Below are 20,018 nucleotides of genomic sequence, written 5' to 3'. Positions count from 1 at the left end.
CAGTTTTCCTTTGATTCGACCAGGTACCACGTTTTGGAACCCAGTTAAGCCATATTCAAACTTGACCTAGATTTCCTCAAGACAGACTGATCCAATTTCATAAAGATCAAGTGAAAAATGCAGCCCCTATTACAAACACAATGTTATTTTATTTGAATGGGTGACTCAGTTTTAGTCCCAGATGACCCATATTCATACTTGAGCTAGATTTCATCAAGACGAACATTCTGATCAAATTTCATGAAGACCTAGTTTTAAATGCTGCCCCTATTGCATATATAGGTTTCTCGTTGATTTTTAATCGGGTAACCTACTTTTCAAATTTCACCGGGAAGTCATCAAGACAAACATTCTGACTAATTCTCATGAGTTTTAAACTTATGTGGTCTCCAGAGTGTTAACAAGATTTTCCTTAAATCTGGCCTCATGACCTAGTTTTTGACCCCACATGACCCAGTTTCAAACCTGGCCTAAAGATAATCAAGACAAACATTCTGACCGAATTTACCAAATATTCAGTAAAAAATGCAGCCCCATTGCATACGCACAGTTTATCTTTGTTTCGACCAGGTGAACTATTTTTTTACCCCAGATGATACAAATTCAAACTTGACCTAGATTGTATTAAAACAAACATTCAGATCAAATTTCATGAAGATCAGTGAAAAATGCGGCCTCTATTGCACACAAGGTTTTGCTCTTTTTTATTTGACCGGGTTACCTATTTTTTTTACCCCAGATGACCCATATTCACACTTGATCTAGATTGCATCAAGACAAACATTCTGATCAGATTTTATAAAGATCAAGCATAAAATGCAGCCCTTATTGCATACACACACAGTTTTCTTTGATTTAATCGGGTGACCTAGTTTTTGACCCAGATAACCCATATTCAAAGCTGACCTTGATTACAGCAAGGTAAACATTCTGATCAAATTTCATGAAGATTCAGTGTAAACTGCACACCCTATTACACACACACATACAGTTTTCCTTTGATTCGACACAGAATCAAATTTAACCTAAAACAAAAAATCTGACTATCAAGAGTTTCAAATTTAAAAAGTGGTTTCCAGAGAGTTAACAAGTTTTTCCTTTAATCTGGCCAAGTGACCTTGTTTCTGACCTCACTTGAACCAGTTTCGAAACTTTCCTAAAGATTGTCAAGATAAACGTTCTAACCAAGTTTCAGAAAGATATGTTCATAAATGTGACCTCTAGAGTTTTTACAAGATTTTCCTTTGATTTTGATTAAAACTGCTTTAAAATTGTTGATGCTAGAGTGTAAACAGACTAAATTTAACGGACGGACAACGGACATTCATCGATCCTAATCGCTCACCCGACCTTGACCTTAAACCTACTGGTCGCTAGAATAACAGGTTTCATCTACCGGCCACCTGCAATTAGCCTTTACATTTAAATGTCCGAGGAAAGATCATTATTCCAGATAGTCTGCAGTAATGAGATACCTGTCACCTTTACTCTTTACCTAAATAATGTAAGAGGTAATTTTCTGAAGGCAGGCTACTATAGTAAGAAGGTTGACCATAAGAAGCCTTTTATTTTGTTTTATACCTGCCTAATACATTTTGACAGGTGTCTTTATAAATCAATTGTCAAACGAATAATATGGATTGTCCAACAAATAAAAGTCCACTGCATTAATTCCGTTTACACAAGTCCAACTATGATGCATCCTTTGTTTCTGAAATTCTGGATTGCGGAACTGTTTTGCTCTACTAGGTAATCATAGCTTCGTCTACCAGCACTTCCTAAACATCTACTGCGGTACCTGTTTTCAAATATAAGAGGAATTTTAATATAATAAACCATTTGGAATATGCATTATTGCATCCTGACACTAAAATGTAATAAAACATACAATAAGAAGTTGGATACTTGGAACACAACATTGAGATAAATAGAGAATATTAGGTTACTGTCTGATAAATTTAAATTTATTAGGCGAGTTGAAGAAAATATATTACACGAGGCTCATATTTTTTCGTAGACGAGCCGAATAATTTTTTTTTTCAGACAGTAATCTAATATTCTATTTATCCTAACTGCTCCGGAAATTGGGGGAAAAGGTCATTGGAAAGAGTAACAGCGTGCAGACTTGACGTCATATAATATGACGTTTGCTAGTGTAATTCAGTTTGTGGAAAATCGAAAAAATGCAATAACTTTTTTGTTTCTGGATAAAAACTTGTGATTTTACCATTTATTTTCTTAGTTAGAACATTTCCAATACAATGATAACAGTTTCAATGAAAAATTCGGAAAAAAATGTTTTCAAAATTTCCGGCTGAAGTGCTGTAAAAGTGCAAATAGCAATAACTTTTTTGTTTCAGGATAAAAACCTTTGATTTGACAATCATTTTCTATGTTCAGACATTTCCAATACAATGGTGATGATTTAAATGCAAACTTTTGATAAAATAGTTGATTTCAAAAGTTCCCGCAATTTAAAGTAAAATCTTGACACTGACTAGATAAAGCAAAGTTTATTAGGCAGACCGATTTTGTGCTATATCTTGTATGATGGTAGGATAAATGGTATTTAATAAGATGGCATTGCTTATGCATAAACAAAAATATACACAAATAAAATGTAGTTTTATCAAATGTTAATGGTGAGCCTTAAGTGGGTTATTAGCACGACTAAACCTAAAATTTGCCATCTTTGAAAAATATGTGTGCATTAGAAAGTGTCCATGTCTTCTATGTAGTGTCCGCAACACCACTTTCAACGTTTTCAAACTTGATCAAATATCTTACATATTAGCATGTTTAAAACGAACTGTGACATTGCACAACTTTCTGATTACTTTACACGAAAAATGCATTGCAGAACTGTCTGACTAAAATAAAAAAAACACATTAGAAAAGAAATAATTTGTAGCAAAGCCGTGTTTGAACACTATTTATACACTTGGGTAGCAATACGTCGTTCGAAATTATTTCACAAGTGCTGCACTCTCGTGCAATTATTACGCATATTGTGTTTATAATGTTTAAATACGGTTTTGCTGTAAATTCTTTCTTAATCATGTAAGAAAATGACAATTTTAAAGAAAACAAATTTTCTAGCTTTATTTAAAAACCGGTTAGTGTGCCCGCCTCCGGTTATTAGCTTACGATACAGATTTCCTACTATAGATTAATAAAAAGAGGCCCAAATGGGCCTAAGGCGCTTATCTGAAGAAGGCCTGAACCATCTGACTTTGCTTCGGACTAGGTTTGGTAAGCTGATCATTTAAAGAAATTATTTAAATGTTTACCTATTTTGCTGTGACAGCACAACACATTTAGAACAAATTTGATGATAAGAACTTGATTATGTATTGTTGTAGACCCGGTGCACCTTACAAATCTGGACACCATTAAATCTGGCTGTTCTATCCATTTACTTAATACCATTTTTACAACAATTTCTAGCAAATCATATTTTCACATACTTATACTCCCACTGCTACAGAAAAAGAAACAAGAGTGCCAGAATGTCACAATATACGCCCGTCACAGCAAATATTTTTTTTTGTTTTAGAAATTATTGTAATTCTTTCATTTTTCTACGTCCACAAAAAAATTCCTTACGAGGTAAAGATACCTTAAAATACACCCAAAATTTGAAAGTAACATCAATGTTGTACCACAGAAAAGTGGTCTTGGTTTTTCCCTACGATCAATTATAAAAAAGTTACAATGTAATTTATTTATAGTAACGGCTAAGGGAAGTTCATCTTTAAAGAAAAAAAAAAAAATCCCCCCACCCCCAAACAAATTACAAGTCCACACAAAAATCCTTACCAGGTAGAGATAGCTCAAAATACACTTCAGAATTGGATGTAACATGCATATTGTACCACAGAAAAGTGGTCTCGATTTTTCCCTATGACTTGTATTGAAAAAGTTATAATATAAGCTATTTATAGTAACAGCAAAGGGAAGTAATTCAAAAGAAGGGACCAGTGCATGACACTCCGTCTCATGATGGTGTACAATTGTGCCAAGTTACATCAAAATCCCTCCATACATGAAGTAGAAATGCTCCGGACAAAGTCATTCTTGTATCTGACCTTTGGCCTCTAAGTGTGACCTGACCTTAGATCTAGGGCCCTGATTCTTGCGCATGACACTCCATCTTATGCTTGTGAACATTTGTGCCAAGTTGTATCAAAATCCCTCAATGCATGAAGAAGAAATGCTCCGGACAAAGTTTTCATTCTTGTATCCTTGACCTCTAAGTGTGTCCTTGACCTTACCCCTAGGGACCTGGTTCTTGCGCCTGACACTCCATCTCATGATAGTGAATAATTGTGCCAAGCTACATCAAAGTCCTTTCATGCATGAAGAAGATATGCTCCGGACAAAGTTTTCATTCTTGTATACTTTGACCTCTAAGTGTGACCTTGACCTTAGACCTAGGGATCTGGTTCTTGCGCATGACACTCAGTCTCATTATGGTGAACAGCTGTGTCAAGCTACATCAAAATCCTTCCATGCATGAAGAAGATATGCTCCGGACAATGTCATTCTTGAATTTTTCATTCTTGTATCCTTTGGCCTCTAAGTGTGACCTTGACCTTAGACCTAGGGACCTGGTTTTTGCGCATGACACTCCGTCTCATGATGATAAACAATTGTGCCAAGTTTCATCAAAATCCCTCCATGCATAAAGAAGATATGCTCCGGACAAAGTCATTCTTGAATTTGACCTTTGACCTCTAAGTGTGACCTTGACCTTAGACCTAGGGACCTGGTTATTGCGCATGACACTCCATCTCATGATGGTGAACAACTGTGCCAAGTTTTATCAAAATCCCTCGATGCCTGTAGAAGATATGCTCCGGACAAGGTCTGTGGACGCCGCCCGCCCGCCAGGGGCGTTCCCATAATACGTCCCGTTTTTCAAACGGGCGTATAAAAAGGGTGGAAACTCTTATATAAGAAAGCTACAACCCGCTGAGTATACTCATTTTTGCTTCCATCGACCGTCCATCTCAAGCAGAAAAATGCATGTTCGGGCATTAATTCAATACGGCATTTGCTAGATTTACAGTTTGCAAAGATATGCATCAGTTTCATGCGATTTATGAATTCACTCGCACATGTATGAATCTTGCATGCATATGATGAAATATTGTATTCTTAATAGTTTGAGCAGTAACAAATCAAAAAGCATAGCATTTTATCACGAAAAATCACAACTACCTATGGCAGGATTTGAATCCGGGTCGTTCGGGTGCTAGTTCAATGCTTATACCAAAACAAAAAAAGCCGACTCCATTACGCTATTGTCAGAGATTGTTTTCAAACATACAGGCTAACCACCATCACTCCAAAAATATAAAGAAATAAAAAACAAACGTTGGACAAATATCTTTTCGGTTTCGCGATTTAATTTTTTATCAGTAGCACATAAATGTTTGGTTTCACGACATTTTTTTTCTTTTGAAAATCGCAACTGAAAAGGTGTCAGGGCTGCTACTGCTCTCATCCAATTTTTAAGTTGAAAATAATTCGGACAGTTTAAAGACGCACAATAAACATACTAGTAATTATATTACAGTGTGTTTTTAATTTAATCTACTCTCAGTCTGTAATGTAATAGGTTAGAAAATGTCTCATTAGAAGCTTTTAACCCAGTTAAGGAATTTGAAAGCAGACTGAATGTTACTACATGACATGTATTAATTGTACTTGTAAAAAAGGTCACGATACCAATTGATTGGTATACGATAGCGGACACATAATGACTTTCGGCAATTTTCGGTATATTCTCCATACGCTACTTCGGCATTCATCGGTGGTCAAAAGCAAAATATGACTTTACGTACCTTCGGAAAATGTCGAAATCGCATACGGATATCAATATAACGTTAACAAACGGAAATTGCCGATTGTCAATACGGGTCCAGTTCCGTAGATAAAAAACAATGTTACTGAAAAACCTACTGTTAAAATGCCACAGCAACCAGCCAACGTCTTCCTACTCCATTTCCCCAAAATATGGCTTGTTTTTTACATCCTGCGAAAATAAATTGAGATGTAAAACTTTATCAGACATTGGTTGAAATGAAATGAGGACTGAATTATATACTTCGAAAAAGTTCATGAATCAGTTGAACCCTTCTAGAAAAAGTATCAACTTTAACAATATTTTTGAGACACCGGTATCTTTAATTAAATGACATCATGCGCAAACCAAAAACATATACATCTTGGCACCGTTTTTCACCTGAAATCATTTTTTTCTTTTGCAACTACCGATTTTTTTATAAACAAGAGGGCCATGAAGGCCCTGTATCGCTCATTGTCAGACATATTGACCTAAAGATCATCTAGATTAACATTCTGACCAAGTTTCATTAGGATATGAATATACAGTTATAAATCTGGCCTCTACAGTGTTAACAAGCTTTTCCTTTGCTTTGACCTAGTGACCTAGTTTTTGACCCCAGATAACCCAAAATCAAACTCGTCCAAGATTTTATTAAGCCAATAAGGCTAACATTCAGACCAAGTTTCATTAAGATTGGGCCAAAATTGTGACTACTAGAATGTTAACAAGCTTTTCCTTTGATTTTGACCTGGTGACCTAGTTTTTGACCCCAGTTGACCCAATATCAAACTTGTCCAAGATTTTATTGAGGGTAACACTCTGACCAAGTTTCATTAAGTTTGGGCCAAAATTGTGACCTTTTGAGTGTTAACAGTCAAATTGTTGACGACGGACGACTGACGGAGGACGATGAACGACGGACATTGGGCGATCACAAAACCTCACCTTTGAGCACTTCGTGCTCAGGTGAGCTAAAATAATATTACATCTTATTCTGTTTTGTAACATCAGATAATATCCTATGCCCTGCTTGTTATTCATGTCAATAAAATGGATAAAAATGATATGTCATTTGAATTGAACATTTGTCTTTATTTTGATTCATCACATGTTTGATGTCGCGAGAGTGCAATAAAGCCATAACTTAAAAATGATAATACACTATAGTATATTCTAACACGATCCGATTCATTTTCCTATTAAACAAAGAAGGCAGGAAGCAGTGAATTATTATACAACAATGAATATAACATTGTGACTTTCCACATTGAATTTATTAAACTCGTTGAATAAAATTGATAAAATGCTCGTCAGAGCCTCGCATTTTATTTAATTCGTTTAATAAACTCAATATGAAAAGACACTCATGTAATATTCTCTTCTTATTATATTGGCTGAATTGCATACTGTCTAGTAAGATACTATTATAGAGTCCACCCGCTAAACTCTGTAGGAAGCGAACCGATCTACGGATCGTAAGTTCGATCCTCCGGCAAAGTGTATGTTCTTCCGCCAAGTTCCGTGATGATTGGTAAAATACTTTGTGTCAGAAATCAATCGTAACCTATTTCTGATTCGTGCGGGAAAATTGGGAAAAGCTTAGTACAGGTACAGAGTCCATGAACACTGTTCAAACCAGACATACACACCTCAGCAACTCCTTCCGATCAGCAGATGTAATCACATGTATCTTGTAGCTTCCTGCGTTGATACACTTAGACCAGTGTTTGTTACTGTGCGCTCAAAACATCCGCCAAGACCTGACAAAACAAAAAAAAAGTTAAATGAAATTCTCCATCATCAAAAACGGTGACCCATCATGCTCGACTACCCGCGTTTCACATCCGTAGGACCAGTCCACAGATAATAAGTACCACATATTAAGCCACTAAAAATCATTAAAGTTTAACGTAATACACAACATAACACACTTTTCAGCTGCAAATTTTACATCCAATAATGGGCTTGATCTATTTCCATCTTGGTTAAAAAAAACTGGGAGAAATATCTGTAACATTTTCGATTTTCTAATTACCTTAAGAATCTTTCACTGGTTGCGGGTAAAATGGGAATATTCGACCAGTAAAAAAATATAACGACATTCATCTGTTGAGTACAATTATTTGGACTAAGATATTTGAAGCCCATTGAATCTATAAAAATATATGCACGTCAGATCCACATGGAATTTTATCAATAGGCTCATATTTTTATGCTATATATATATGACGTTTCGTACGTTGTTGGCGAACATCGGGAATTTGTAAGTTTCTTACACTTCAATGTTTCGTGAAATTCGTTTTAGAAATACGATTGTTTATATGCTTATATCACAAGAAAGGCAAAACAATCGCCCTGTTAGTAAATGTGATCGCATATGACGTTACGCTCATTGTTGGCGTACATTAGCGTAACTGACGCTATTGTCGTTTTAAACCGCTTTGACGTTACAGGGATTACTTGGGTGTTTGGGCTACAGTTTTCATTAATCATATCGTTCCGACATTTAAAAGAAATATTTTGATATAGATGTCGAATGATGCTTATTCGATCAAATTATTTATCAGACAGTGAATTATATTGCAATGTTCGGATACAATTTTAATGCGTATACGTTATTTAGTTTTCAAACATAACGTCGACGTTACACTAATTTCACGGTTGTGACATTTCGGCTAGATTTTGGAATTTTCGTGTGATAAATTTAATTTATATTCAACGTTAGACATATGCATATCAATTTGCAGACAATTGTATGTACTTTCAGACTGTAGTCGCAGATTTGTAAACAAATACATATTTCTGTACATATTTCGGCACGTAACAACTTCGTAATTTTATTTTGTGCATTTTTTGACACGTGTGACATCGCGGCTAGATTAAAGTATACATATATTAAGCGCCATTATCCAAGTTAAAACAGGACAACAACTTACTAATTCAAAAGTAGAATTTATGTACTTTTTGTCAAAATAAATATTATAGAAAACATACGATAGTTTTAAAAGAAACTACAGAAGTTTTAATAAATCCGGTCGAGGAAAGACATAAAATCTTACGTTTTCAGTTGGAACTGTCTTTTGCTTCCTGTTTGTTACAGGAAGTATTGAACAGCAAATGACTGCAATGGCGTCAAATATAGTTAACGTAACGTCACCGAGTCTTCTTATTTGACGGAAAAAAATAATTTAATGAATTTACCAAGCCGTTAAATAATGCGCATTGGTGAATTCTGTTACATCTTACATGACGTTTTAGTGTTGTTTTCTATGATTCTATGTCGAATTAAATTTTTACTAATTGTTAAACGTAAATGCGATCATATTTACTAAGAGGGAGATTGTTTTGCCTTTCTTGTGATATAAGAAGATAAACAACCGTATTTCTAAAACGAATTTCATGAAACATTGAAGTGAACGAAACTGAAAAATTTCCGATGTTCGCCAACAACGTACGCAACGTCATATGCGTTAAATAGTTAGTAAAAAATTAATTCGACATAGTATAATAGAAAAGAACACAAAAACGTCATGTAAGATGGAACAAAATTTACCAATGCGCATTACATAACGGCTTAGTTAATTCATAAACTTATTTTTTCCGTCCAATAAGAAGACTCGGTGACGTGACGTTAACTATATTTGACGTCATTTCAATCATTTGCTTTTCAATACTTTCTGTAACAAATCGGAAGCGAAAGACAGTTCCAACTGAAAACGTAAGATTTTATGTCTTTCCTTGACCAGATTTATTAAAACTTCTGCAGTTTCTTTTAAAACTATCGTATGCTTTCTATAATATTTATTTTTACAAAAAGTACATAAACTCTACTTTTGAATTAGTAAGTTGTTGTCCTGTTTTAACTTGGTTAATGGCGTTTAATATATGTATACTTTAATCCAGCCGCGATGTCACACGTGTCCAAAAAATGCAACAAAAAATAAAATTACGAACTTGTTACGTGCCGAAATATGTACCGAAATATGTATTTGTTTACAAATTTGCGACTACAGTCTGAAAGTACATACAGTTGTCTGCAAATTGATATGCATTAGTCTAACGTTGAATATAAATTAAATTTATCACATGAAAATTGAAAAATCTAGCCAAAATGTCACAACCGTTAATTTAATGTAACGTCGACGTTATGTTTGAAAACTAAATAACGTATACGCATTAAAATTGTATCCGAACATTGCAATATAATTCACTGTCTGATAAATAATTTGATTGAATAAGCATCATTCGACATCTATATCAAATATTTCTTTTAAATATCGGAACGGTATGATTTATGAAAACTAGCCCAAACACCCCAAGTAATCCCTGTAACGTCAAAGTGGTTAAAAACGACGATAACGTCAGTTACGCTAATGTACGCCAAAAATGAGCGTAACGTCTATACTATTTAAGAAATAATTTATAGCAAAACAGTGCTTTATCACTATTTATACACGATGGGCGGTTATACGTCGGGCGTAATAATTTCACGAGGGCGCAGTTCGATTCTAATATGTTCTTTATTGTAAAATTTATATCAAATATGATGGAACTGTTTCTTCGCGCAAGCATGGCGCCAATAGTAGATGTTTGTTAAAACACGCCAAGACCGGAAACGGTAATAGTATGTCGTCTTGCGACAGAATTCAGTTCGAGCGAAAATTATTGCGAATTATTCAGCAAAGCGAAAAACTTATTCAGTATGTGTATAAATTAATTCAAACAGTTGTGCAATGTGACATTTCGTTTAAAACATGTTTTTAAGTAAAATATTTCATGAAATTTGAAAGCGCTATTTCTTGATGCGTACATGGCGCTAAATATCACGTTGACGTGACGTCAACATAACATCGTTATGATGATTAAAGTATTGTTAGCCATATTAGAACACTGATGGTTGGCTGCAATAGGGATCATCTACATGGCATGTCCAATCATCTCACTAAGTTTAAACACTCTGGGCCTAGTGGTTCTCAAGTTATGAACTTGAAACGTTTTTTTTTTAATGTTCATTTCCCTGTGACCTTGACCTTTGATCGAGTGGCCCCAAAATCAGAAGGGGTCATCTACTCTTAATGTCCAATAATCCTAATAAGTTTCAACATTTTGGGTTAAGTGGTTCCCAAGTTAATGATTGAAAAGTGTTTTCTATGTCCAGCCGCCCCTGTGACCTTGACCCTTCACGGAGTAATGCTAAAAACAACGTGGGCCAGCTACTCTGAACGTCCTATCACCCTATGAAATTTGAAGGCTCTAGACCAAATAGTTCTTAAGTTATTGACTGGAAATGGATTTCCATGTTCTGTCCACTGCCACCTTGACCTTTAATAGAGTGACCCCAAAGTCAATAGAGATCAACTAAAGTCTGTTCCACCTATTACGTTTACCTCGTTTCTGAATTATCAGTATCGGTAAAATCGTCCAAAAAAAACATATTTATATACCATACATCAATATCTCTAGACATTTTTTTCATTTTTTTAATAAAGTGTATTTCAAAGATATAATCTTGGATTTTTCTTTTTTCCCCATAGACCGTAATGCTATATGACGTTACGCCGACTTTCCAATATGGCGGCGCCCGTAGCGTAATAAACTAGGGGTCAACTCAAAATTAAAACGCCCGAGTTAATATTTGAAAAGACTGTTTTTGTTATCATAATATGTTAATTCTTGGGGAAATTCAGATTTGGCCACCTTAACATGAAAATAAATAAATAAATAAATAAATAAATAAATAAGAAAATAGAAAGAAACAAACACAAAAGAACAAGGACATTCTAAAAAGAAAAACAAAATTAATGTGCGTGCGAACGTCTCGATATTTTAGTAACACATGGGCATTCTCCTTATATCATGTTTTCTGTCGTTGAAAGAAAATTATATATCTTGACTTTAGTTGATGTGACCTAAATGAATATTTTCTCTCGGAAGTATCTTTATGGATTTAATTAATAAAAGTGAAAACTAAACTTCGCAGTCCGTCAGAATATATTCCCTTTCAATATGTCGCATTACTGAATTTGAACGGACAGGGCAAGGAAAAAACTATTTTAAACATAAAAGGGTTAGATGTCTACAATTCGAAAAATTTGCGTTAAAATAAGTTCATACATACAAAAACCATCGTGACCGTTTAGAATTACAAATATTAGGTTTTCCTAAATAATCTTGTTAATATTTCTGTATTTTAGGTTATATTTAGGACCCAGATCTAACAAAGAAATATCAGTTTATGTAAATATTCCACTGAAACACCAAATTTTAAACTCTGACCAGTGAGTATTCGGAAAACATACAGAAAAATAATAACTTAAAAAGATTTTTTCTTTAAGACTCCATAATTATGTTGCATGTAAAATCCTTTAGTCACCACTGTGGATAAAAATGTAGAACGGACCTCTTTTTCAAAGGTAACAATTTAACGTTTTGTATTGCTATTATTAAAATAACATTTGATAGCAACATTGGTTAATCATACCCATTTCGATCCGTATCTTGCACATGTTTGTCCTCAAAAACGGAGAGTATATGAGCTTGTAAGACTACGAGATGTACAGGAATATATTAAACATTATTCAGCTGGCAATTAATTTTTTGTCCGCCAGAATAAGTGAAAAGTCTTTTTGTGATTCAACTTGACGTCCTTTTTGAAGCTTAACGCATAATCAAAATAATATTTCCGCAAGAAAATTTTCATAAACATCTAGTTACCGTCGTACAGAAACGAAATTCATTCACGCTCAGAATCGCGTATTTTCATTTAGTAAACTTACAGAATAATTCAAGATTACGTTCTATAATAAAATCAGAATCGTTTCTGTTGATATAAAACCATGACGGCAACATGGAACTTTATGCTAATGAACCGATGGAGCGCAACAAAAATACGTGCAGTTTTCCCGCCAAAATTAGGAACGGATAACATAAAACACATAACAATTACATATACATAGAGATATTAATTCCCGCGGAACTGCACGGCAAAAAGCCTGTATGATTATTTGACATATATTTTGCAAAAGCAAAACTGTCCTTTTTAATCATCTTCAACCCGATTTAGGCCCCCGACGTGCATGCTTTTATTTCGGTTTAGGTTTCGGGGTATATATGAAAACCTTCTTCAGCTATAAAGCATTCTGTTTTTTCAGGTTCAGGTTCGGTATGCGTAGTTATGTTAAATCTCTCTCTCTCTCTCTCTAAGTTCATTACATTAGAACAGTATGTTTCTATAATCTTTGGACTATTTGCGTTGCATCAAATTCTTATGTTAATGCTCTCTCAAATGGACTTTTTTGTTACTTCTATGGAAAAAAATCTTGTTTTAATTAAAAGTGCGGGGAACGAAGAGGAGTGGTGGAGGGGCGGGGACAAACAAAATACATGCAGTACACCATATTTGTGGGTGTCCTTCAGGTCCCGCTGCTCTTACGCCTATGTTACACTTTCTGCTTATCATTTTGAACATTCTGTTATATTTTCTTCGATCGCGCGCCTCGTCACGTGCCAATTATGATGCGAGCGGACAAGTGGAATTTTACACCCCTGTGTCGGAAGCAAGACTAGCGCACATGTAAGGTATCGTTAGGAAAAAAGATTTCAAAACACCAGACAATGATTTTATCATTGGAAGAAAGTATTGTTTTAAAAAACAAATAAGGTAGTTAAAGTTGTTTAGACATTTTCAAAAAGAATCGTTAAAATACTTTAAACATTTTTTCTTTCATCTTCAGCTGCTGTAAGGAATCGAATAGGACGTCGAAAAGGACGAAACAGAAAGCTGAGAATTTGCAAGAATTATAGATAGGATAGCTGAAAAAGTCAACTATTACATTATTACACACAAGGGCATTTCCTTATCAACCATATACTGACACTTCCCATCGCGTGAACCCTTACCAGACTACACTTGTTTAAAGGAAGAAATGAGCAAAGGATCCAGTAAGTTTTGACATTAGGTTTTTCTGCAAAATATGATTTTTGTCATGTGATAGAAACGATTTTTTTATTAAATAAATGTATCATATATCGAGCACAGTTACCAGAAAGGATTGTATATATGTATACCCGATTGTATGATTTATTGAAATTAAGTATTAAGTAATAAATGAGTGATCATTTTGTTTTTATTAACTATTTTCAATTCAATATTTTTTTCTAAAAAGCTTATTTGTAACGCCTTAAAATTACAGCCATGGATCGGCATGAATGGATGTTCCCTTTCTCAGTGGTCTAAGGAAACAAGACTGAAAGCAGGCTTGCAGAAATAACAGCAGATCAAAATCTGGTGTGGCACGATGACAAGTAAAGGTAAATATAATTTGAAACATTTTTGAGTCGTTCATTGATAAAATCTGTATTAGTGATAAATATATATAAGGACATCAAGAAAGCAAAACATTCAAGAAGAACAGTTGCAATACAAGCGTATTGTACACATGCTTTTCAATGAATTATCAAAATACGAGCTTGAAATACATCTGATATTTTCACAGTGAAAAATATTTTTAGGTTATTTAACATTGTTCCGTACAATACGGAGATATATTTGGAAGAGTTGCTGAGAAAACCATATTGGACGAGCTGCTAGGAGTCAAAATATATCTCGTATTGTACAGTACAATGTTCTTTTTATTCTATATCTATTTTATTTAAGTTTGAAATGATTCTGCTGCTTTCTTGATTTCAAGACGAAAAAAAAAAACACATAGAGCGCCTGTTTCAACCGGTTTACATTCGGAACATTTTCTTGCGTTTCGGGCTTTTTGTATGTTTAACATTGGACAGTTGAACCGTCCAAATACGAAAAAATACAGGCTCTTTTGTACACATGTGCATCAAATATGGTAATATATTGTACGGTCACGTGAAAACGGTGTTGCAAATTAACGTTCACGATTGGATAGATGAAATAGATATAGAATGCTATAGATATATAATACATATTCAACTAGTAAGGCTGTAAAATGGGTTCATTTTAGTATAAAGGTAAAATAAAAAGAAAGTGTGTTTGTTTTACATGCAATATCAAAATATCTTTCACTCTTGAACACCATATGTTAAATTTTCACTCGCGGAAGTTCCACTCGTGAAAATAGATGCAGCATCTGATATGAACTCGATAAAGGCGTTTAGACTTCATTTTCAGCACTTTAGAGCATTTCAATGATATGTAAACCAGCGCTGATGTAAACCATATATATGGTCATTTAGTATGACATATCTTCTTATCAAAAATAGAAAAATATTGACATATTATGTTACATATTAGAAAAATAATCTGTTCTGAGAAACATCAGCCATTAAAAATGCTCCCATGAAAATAGCCCTTACGCGTATGTAGACATTTTCTCAAAGAATAAAACTTATTTCTGGAAATTTACAATGAAAATGGTCTATATCTTTTCTCATTACAATAAGCAATAAACATAAGCCAAAATCATAACTGCCACATCCTCATATGCCTCATACCAGATTTCATCAACAGCATGGAACTACATCTTTGACTACTTCACATTAACACTGAGTAGTCACTTCCTGTTTGGTGTAATCAGTCCCTGTGTAGCTAGCGTGCTGCATAGCTCTTTATAAATATAGATTGGTTCTACAATATGATGTGTATGTATGTATGTGCGTGCTTTCGTGCGTGCGTGCGTGCGTACGTGCGTGCGTGCGTGCGTGTACATGTATGAATATACAGTAATTTTATTATTTTATCCAAAATACGCTGTCATATGGAATCAAAAGGGTTTTAAAGAGTAGTTCCGATATAAAAAATGATGATATGATCCACACAGTAGAAACACCGTAAAGGGCATGACTAAGCAGAAAAGGGGACAAATATCCAATTAGTCCGTCCCTTGCTATTTGCCATGGAGTCTCCCACATAACCCGTCGCCAGTCCTATATTTTACAAAATACACGAAAAGCGTGTATGATTAGTGTGGAACACAAAATATTTCCGTTGTATATGACACGTTCTAACATTTCAAAGATAGGACAGTAAATTGTGTTCATATGTTATACGTTTCTACATTACATTTCAGGTAAAAGCAAAGAAGTCAAGCACCGTCATAATCCGTCAAGTGCAGCACAACAATGAAAAATGCAGACTGTGTTCTTTAAAGCAAAAACACTGATTTATTTCTCGTCCAATCTTCAGCGAATTTGGTATAGATATGTGTTCAACAAACCCTGTTGGCTTAATAAGTGAAGAAGTTATGTATTTTATGACAATAATAGTTTAGTCAATAAGCGAAGCGAACATTTGCAGCGCTGTTCTACAACAGTACAAAAAGACCATGTCAGGACGTGTTACTGCCTGTATCAGCACAAGAAGTGGCATAAACATTATTGCTTCACTATTAATTTTGTTAAGTTTATAACACACCTGAGCACAAAGTGCTCCGTGATGGCTATTGTGGTTTCGCTGTGTCCGTCAGCAAACAATTGAAACGTTAATACTATAGTAATCACAATGTTAATTTAATTGTTCATTATGTTACCCTTAAGGTAGTTCTGCACATTTGAAAAAACGGAAGTGGTGATGTAATGTCATTTATCCGGAAAACGTAGAATAAAGCCTTGATTCGGCGTACGGAAACGAAAATCATTTCATAAACCAATAGCAACCCGTGAGTAAATTTATTACAATGGCACTGTCAATTTCTTTCTAAAGTTAAAATATGATATTAAAACATCTGAAAAGTTAAATAATTTAAAAACATGTGTTTATATTGGCTTTAAATGTGCGGTTCACTTAAATCATGGTCATCACAAAAATAAGCACACGGACTTAAATATTTTATTTCATCAAATTATAGACCAGACTATAAGTTTATTTACGACTGTGAGAAGTTTCATTAAAATCTATATTGTTGAAAAAAACATGAAATTTGTGATCTTCTCATAGACTCCCTTTATGAAACATTGTGTGACTTCCAAAAAATTCAAACCAGTCTAGCAAAAAGTCAAGCACACAACCCTAACATTTTTATTTGCTGAATTTTCTATTCGAATTCTGAAGTTTTGAAAAAATTGGGTTTAATCGAATTCTACATTGTAAAAAAATTCTACCCAAACGTGCAGAACTACCTTATACCCCCTTCACACCTACGATTTTTTCTTACGATTCCTTACGATTTGCCAACTCGTAGGCAGTCGCAGGCAATCGTAAATAGCTCGTCGGTAGTCGTTAATAGCTCGGCACCACTCGCAAAAGATCGCAAGCTATCGTGAACGTTGAGGTAATATTTTTGACATGTCAAAAATTTCTTACGATCGTCCGCGATTTGAATTATCGGTGAATAGCTCGGAAAGAGCTCGTAAAGAGCTCGTAACAAGTCGTAAGTATCGTAAACAACATGTAAACCATACGTAAGCGCTCGTAAACGTATCTTAAAGACTTAGTTTTCTTTCACGATGCGGTACGAGGGGTTTACGATATGTTACGGGCACTTTACGAGTACTTTACGAGTACTTTACGATAAAATACGTATGCTTTACGATTTATGAGAGGCATAATAGCTACCGAATCGAACAGTTCCTTTCAGGTGCTGTCAATACGTCAAAGGAGTGAAACCTCAATCATATCTGCAGCAATGCCACCTAAAAAGGAGGTAGTCAACAAGAAGAATGCAAATTTGAATTGCAAAAACATGATATTCGTAAATACTCGTATCTAACACGTAACTACTTGTAACAACTCGTAAACAAATCGTAATGTACTCGTAAAGCCTTTTGTGAATCATAATAATCCGTAATTCACTCGCAACAGCTCGTAAATAACTCGTAAATAGCTCGTAAAACGATCGTATTGATCCGTAATTACTCAGAACAAATCGGTAATTTTAGTCGTAAATGCATCGTAATTACTCGGAATAAATCGCAATTTGATCGTACACAGCTCTTAAATAGTTCGTAAATGTGGGGAATCGGTGAACTTTTACGACTTTGTGGAATCCGTCACAAATCGTAAGAAAAATCGTAGATGTGAAGGGGGTATTACTTAGCCATCTGAGATGAAACACTTGGTCACTAGACATATTAATACTAAAACCTTGCTTTCACTTTTAAAGCCCACATTTTCAAACCCACCTTCACACAACTTTGTAAGAATAATTGTCTCAACCACTGCTTAAACGTAATAAGCGACATATAGAGATTAAATACTCGGTTTGCTGTAGCAGATGAAAAAGTTGATTTCATACAGACATGATATTTTCATTCTGATGTAAATGAGCTGCTAAACGAATTCTTTTACCGCTGTTTGGCACCATATAATTTCTCCTGTGTCTGCTGTGTTGGTACCGTAAATAAAACCAATATACATGAAGTCAAAAGCTAGGTCACTAAATTAAATTATAGGAAAACATTGTTTTCACACTAGAGGTTAGGTTTTCTAATACTAGTAGATCTTCATAAAACTTTGTCAGAATGTTTATATCTTTATGAAATTTTTGTCAAGTTTTAAACTGGTTTACCTGAGATCCTAAACTAGGTCACAGTGTCAGATCATAGAAATACAAATTAACGATCTAGATGCCAAACCTATCATTTGAACCGCGCCATGAGAAAACCAACATAGTGGCTTTGCGACCAGCATAAATCCTGACCAGAGTCTGGTCAGGATCCATGCTGTTTGCTTTCAAAGCCTATTGCAATAGCGATCCATGCTGTTCGCTTTCAAAGCCTATTGCAATTAAAGAAACCGTTAGCGGACAGCATGGATGACCAGACTGCCCAAATGCGCAGGCTGGTCTGGATCCATGCTGGTCGCAAAGCCACTATGTTGGTTTTCTCAGGGCGCGGCTCAATTTTGATCATCATAGAAATTAGTCAGAATTTTTGTCCTCATGAAATCTTTGCCAATTTTGAAATTGTTGTCAACACTAGGAAACTTTAGTCTGCAAAATCCTTTTGTAGTTGATCATCATAAGTTATTGATTTCTCTCTATGAAATCTATGTCAAGTATCTAGATAAATATTTAGGTCACTAGGTTAGGGCGATTCCAGAATTAACTGTATGGGGGTGTCGGACGGCAACAGAATTTTCTATTGACGGGTGGTGGGGTCCATCGGAAAATCATAATTATGGGTGGTGGGGTCCATCAGAAAATCATAATCATCGCAAAAATCGTCTTTATGGGTGGTGGGAGGATTGTAAAAATATTAAAACTATGTGGGGGGGGGGGGGGGTTGGAAAGTGGTGTTTGATAATCTCTCTTCATTACTTACGGACATTTTCCTTTACTGACCGCGATACACGGAACACAATTTTGACATTACCGATCTAAGAAATTTGATCTTTTTTTTTATTTCTGGTCATTAAATATTTCATTTTTCTGTCTCATTCCCGTTAAATTTGCAGTCAGCGTCCATAATCGCCGAAGGTTTGTCAATCAACATTTACTGACGTGATATAATCGTGTCACCGATTATGTCCTATATCTCGCACTTGTGTAGAATTCAATGAAATCCCTGAAGACCGATTGATATTTCGTTTTTTCCGCCTTTCAGCATTCACACTCGTATATTCTGACTGGCACGTTACGTTGTTATGCCACCAGTTAAGGATGTTTCGCATACGCCGGGAAAAGAAATAGAATGTGAAATCGAGGCAGGCCGAAACGAAAACATGCGTGAATTGAGTAAAAATTATTTGCATGAAGATCAGTCGAATTTTTCCATGCTCGCACAAATACAAAAACTGGCGTTCACATTCCACGTGAAATCGTATGTTAATAGATCAATGGTATCGATTTCATTATCCGATGCCGACGTAAATAACATATCGTCATTATCCATATTAAGGACATATCTGACTCGGGTATTTCAATATGTTTATGAAGCACTAGCCGATTCGGAAACCTTTTTACAATAAATTGTGTAAGTCGCTAAGAAAACCAACATCATAAAATTCAAAATTCGCGTTTAGCCATTTAAAGGCACTGACCCCCAGATTTTCGCTAAAAGTTTGTCATATTTTGGACAATAGAACATGAGATTTTGTTTCTAATCTGCCAAATCAAGAGCGAGAGAGAAAAAAAAACATGCTCGAGTTGGAAATCAAACACCGGCCGCCGCGGCAATAAAAATTTCCTTCGGTCCTGACCAATACACCACTGAGAAATATGCGCGTAGCGGTCGTTTAATAAATATAAAG

General features: G+C 35.0%; 2 long non-coding RNA genes across 2 annotated transcripts; one reads left to right on the top strand and one right to left on the bottom strand.

Moving 5' to 3' along the window:
- Positions 1–555: 555 nt before the first annotated feature.
- LOC123523231 (uncharacterized) lies at positions 556–7,919 on the bottom strand. Its single transcript, XR_008371976.1, has 3 exons — positions 7,504–7,919; positions 5,968–6,040; positions 556–1,798 (listed from the first exon to the last, which is right to left on the bottom strand). It is a non-coding gene; the product is annotated as an uncharacterized LOC123523231 (long non-coding RNA).
- A 5,730-nt stretch (positions 7,920–13,649) lies between these two features.
- On the top strand, positions 13,650–16,748 carry LOC128558946 (uncharacterized). The gene is made up of 3 exons (XR_008371975.1): positions 13,650–13,795; positions 14,047–14,164; positions 15,901–16,748. It is a non-coding gene; the product is annotated as an uncharacterized LOC128558946 (long non-coding RNA).
- The last annotated feature ends 3,270 nt before the right edge of the window (positions 16,749–20,018 follow it).

Source organism: Mercenaria mercenaria, chromosome 8 (assembly GCF_021730395.1).
Source record: "Mercenaria mercenaria strain notata chromosome 8, MADL_Memer_1, whole genome shotgun sequence".
NCBI classification, from domain to species: domain Eukaryota; kingdom Metazoa; phylum Mollusca; class Bivalvia; order Venerida; family Veneridae; genus Mercenaria; species Mercenaria mercenaria.
The sequence above is the reverse complement of the archived record's forward strand: the minus strand, read 5'-3'. Positions and strand labels throughout refer to the sequence as shown.